The following is a 4,717-nucleotide window of genomic DNA, read 5'->3' on the forward strand; positions in this document are numbered from 1 at the left end:
GTCAAATATGACATACGCCAACTTAATAAGAGTAAAAAAAACTGCAGCAACACATCGACGAAACTGACACCAACAATACTGCTTAAATTTCATCAGTTACAGAAACCATGATGACCTCTGGAACAGAATAGAAATTTTAGAAAGTAAATCTGAAAACACATTGCCTTCTCCTTTCATTAAGTCTGAACAGTTACAATCTAAGAACCGTGCTGTTAACGAACTGAACCCACATAGCAATGCATTGAACTGTGAAGTAACAGTTTGCACCATGAAAACTGCTATGTTAAGAAATCAGACATCATTGAATCAATTACATAGTAGCCTCCAATATAATCAGGCATAACAATTTCACACTACACCGCTTGAGCACAATCTTGGCAAATTATAATGTGTGAGAGAATGACACGTGGAACAACGTCCGCAAAACACATTTTTTAACAGTAATGAAGCGATAAAATTTCGGACACGTTGGTTTCGATTACAAGCATTTTTTTGTCAGTACGTAAGTTCATTTGTCAGTACGTAAGTTCAAAGTATTCCGCAATAACAAAACAGATCTCCATCCCTTAGACTGGGCACAACAATTTTCATTCTCGTTTCCACCTAATTGGTCTGTTACCCATGAATTGGAGTTAATTCGTAGTTTTTTTGGAGAGGATTCGCCGCATTGCAAGACAATGCTCCTCATTAGGAGAATTTCCAAATGCCGTTTGTCAGCTTGTTGGTCGGAAACTACACAATGAGGAAGTAAAGATCAGTTAATGAGTTTACAGTCCTTTGAAAATTCTGACATGTCCGAAAGAAAAGGTACCATCTTAGTATATGTATAGTTAAGGCTCACCGGCCACCTGACCCTCTTCTTCTTCTGTGAGAATGCACAATCCGTGCCCGAACTCTTACGGGAATCGGCAACGCGCCGCGAGTAATGAGTATAATGGGCTGGGACACTACGAATGTAGTTCGTTTCGCGGGAGGCGTGCTAGAGATAAATCCCTGCAGTCGCGCTATCCCTTGTGTCCTCGGTGGCTCAGTTGGATAGAGCGTCTCCCATGTAAGGAGGGGATCCCGGGTTCGAGTCCCGGTCGGGGCACACATTTTCATCTGTCCCCGTTGACGCATGTCAACCTCTGTAAGCAACTAAGGGTGTTCATTTCATTGAAATTTCATTCTTTCCGCCTCATCTGAGCAAGTCAACATCGACCTTGGACTGTTGACGATTGGAAACACGTTGCCTGGTCGGACGAGTCTCGTTTCAAATTGTATAGATAGGATGGACGTGTACGGGTATGGAGACGACCTCATTAATCCATGACCCTCCATGTCGGCAGGGGTAAGATCAAGCCAGTGGAGACTATGCAGTGGTGTGGAACGTGTGCAGTTGGAGTGAGATGGGAACCGTGACACGTCTAGATACGACTCTGACAGGTGACACATACGTCAGTATCCCGTCTGATCACCTGCATCCATTCGCGCCCATTTTATCTCCCGACGGCCTTGTGCAATTCCAGCCGGCCAGTGCGACACCCCACACGTCCAGAATTGCTACAGAGTGGCTCCAGGAACACTCTTCTGAGTTTAAACACTTCCGCTGGCCACCAAACTCGCCAGACATAAACATTATTCCGCAAATCTGATGTGCCTTGCAGCGTGCTGTTCAGAAGAGATCTCCACCCCCTAGTTCTCTTACGGATTTGTGGACAGCCTTGCGGAAATAATGGTTCCAATTCCCTCGAGCTGTACTTCGGACATTAATTGAGTCCGTGCCACGTCGTGTTGCTGCACTTCTGCGTGCTCGCGGGAGCCCTATACGATGTTAGGCAGGTGTACCAGTTTCTTTGGCTCTTCTGTATTTATATACACATTTCAGATTGGTTGTGTGTGTGTGTGTGCGTATGTGTGTTCGTTTATGAAGGGAGCTAACATGTCCTTCGTAAATTAAAAACGTCGACAGTACAGGACATCAACACCATAAAATAAGGTTACAGTTGAAGCCAGAACTCTGAAAACCCTTAGAAATAATCGACACAGCAACAACATAATGATATTGAAGACGGACAAGGGGAATGCAGTTGTTCTTATGGAGGAACAATAATACAATTAAAAAACAACAACAACAGCAATTCATTTCACAGAATAAAATCGCGGAACTGAAGTCAGACCTAACAAACAAGTTCTACACAAAAATTAAAAACTTACTAAAGACAACAGAACGCACTGTTGATGACAAACAAAAAACTCGTAAGACGCATACGAAACCCAATGTCCAACTAAAGCTTAATGAAGAAAACGTTCTTAAATTACAGAAAAGCACAAACATACACGCTCGCCAAACATATGCTAAAAATACTCACACAACTGCTTAAAACACAAAATGACAGAAGTGAGAAAAACACTTATAAGACTTATACATTCTACATACAGCTATGCTGGTCTCATCTGACGTACAAAACGTTCTCCACAATAACAGTCAGAAAAACAACCAAGAAAACAGAACAGGACATAGATACATGCAGTCAGTTAACACAGGAACACGTACCAGAGGTAAGCACACTCCTACACCTCAATACCGACCAAAATTACTTTGAATGTAACTAGGAATTCTACGTATAACAAGAAGGTTTGCCAATGGGATCTCCAATTTCTGGGCAGTTAGCAAATACCTTCATGAACAAAACAGGGTGAAGAATTTTTGTAAAAAACAAAACCGGGGAAATACAATATACCGTACTGGATGGATGACTTACCCTACGTCGTAGATAACAGGAGAATAAAATAGAAAATTACAACCACATGTAACACATTACACAAAAACATTAAGTTCACCTTAGAGACAGAACAGGAATGACAAATAAATTTTCTAGGTACATCTATCAGAAAGAAAAATTACCAACACTCATGCAGCATTTACAGCAAAAACAGCACAACAGATACGATACTGCGTTAATCGTTTAAGCACTCACAGGCCCAAAAATAATCTGTCATCAGATACACGATCCACAGTTTCACCATAGTATTACTTGAAAAAAAAAGTACAATGATAAGGATAGCACGGTGTCAGTAAAAGCAGCGGTATGTCTTCCATACAAGAAGTGTCTAAATTTAGTAAAGGTCCTAACCACAGATAAGGTTTACCACTCTGAAATCACATAGTTGCGTTCCGAAGGAGGCAGAATGCGGCTCGCAAATGCAATGCGAAAAGTTCTTAGTGGTATTAGGGTGTGATAGTATCGGTGCATAGATGAGAGCATGCGTATGGTTCAAGATATCGGAAAGAGCTTGTTTATCCCGAGTCCAGATAGCATTTTTGCTCGTTAATTGACATAATCTTGGGGTATCCCGTGCAGAATGGAGAATGAAGCGAAGAAAAAATGTTGATCAGCCATAGGGAACTAATAAGTTAGTTTTTTGAAGTAGGAATCGTAATATCTCGAATTAGTTGGCGTTTTTCTGGATCGGGTGCTACGCTGTCGACGGAAGTGACAAGACGTAGAAATTTAATAGAAGCTTTACCAAAGTGGGATTTCTCAGATTAACTGTGAGGTCTTGGTGAAGAAATGTCTTACGTAAAGCTTGAAGAATATTGTTACTATCAGACCTAGTGGGTTCCACAATTAAAATGTCATCCAAATACGTGGTTATTGTGTCTTTCAATCCAGCCGGTATTACTGTGTTCATACCTTGTATGAATGGAGCTGAAGATATTGCTAAACCAAAAGAACTGATAGCAAGTGCCAAAATATTGGGGTAAGGTTGTCTGCCATAAACCCGATTTTAGATCTAGTGGTGAATAAACAGATGCACCATGAAATTTCTGTAAAGTGCGTCTAAAGTCTGTTATCGATTAGTTTAAGTTACTATAATGTCGTTGATCTAGCGTGAATCGAGAACAAGATTTAATGATTCATCCAATTAATACAATTTGTAATCGCCTTATATCCTAATAGCTGGTTCTATATTTCCTTGGTCGACTATGGCTAGAAGTTTTTGTTTGACCTGTTCTCTACAAATAAATGGTATGAAATAATGTTTATATTTGAAAGAATGGTGAGGTTTGACCTGAAATTCATATAAGAAACCTCTCATAGTATCTGGAATGTTACCAAGGACTCGTGAATGATGTCGTAAAATGTCAGGTAATTGTCAGTGTTGGTCATCATTTGTTGCTTGGTTTTCTCTTACCATGTTGGTAACTGTTCAACGTCGTATTCCATATCGTCTGGGACATTACTGCAATAAAATTAAGTGTCACTGTCAGATGCATGCAAAAGCATATTTTTGGTAATTCATTCTATTGACGTAAGCTAACTGCTTGTCGTTTTCATTTAACATGAGGTTTGAGTTTTTTGAAATCATAAATCGTTTTCAGCTCGATCAGAAAGCCCATACCTAGCGTTTTGTTGGTGGTGAGTTAGGGAACAATCCAAAAATTAGAAAAAAAAAATTGTGAGCGTGTACAGCGTAGGACAGATGTGTCCTACTTTTTACGTCAATGCCTTAGCTAGAATCTGCGCCACGTACTTTTTACTTTTGTTTTGCTCAGTGAAAAAGTCGGACAGGAATTATTATGGTTACACCTATTAAATGCAGCATCACTCATCACAGTAACAGGCGAACGTGAGTCTATCACCGAAGTAAGTTTATGTGTAGTTCCATGGTGGTATGGGGAACTGCACTCTTAGTCAGATTATTTTCTTTTAAAAGCGTTTCTCAAATGTCG

At 40.3% G+C, this 4,717-nt stretch overlaps 1 non-coding gene across 1 annotated transcript; it reads left to right on the forward strand.

Annotated features, from left to right (window-relative positions):
- Window positions 1–1,016: 1,016 nt before the first annotated feature.
- Trnat-ugu (transfer RNA threonine (anticodon UGU)) lies at window positions 1,017–1,090 on the forward strand. The gene has a single exon. It is a non-coding gene; the product is annotated as a tRNA-Thr (tRNA).
- The last annotated feature ends 3,627 nt before the right edge of the window (window positions 1,091–4,717 follow it).

This window comes from Schistocerca gregaria, chromosome 2, assembly GCF_023897955.1.
Source record: "Schistocerca gregaria isolate iqSchGreg1 chromosome 2, iqSchGreg1.2, whole genome shotgun sequence".
Classification (NCBI taxonomy): Eukaryota; Metazoa; Arthropoda; class Insecta; order Orthoptera; family Acrididae; genus Schistocerca; species Schistocerca gregaria.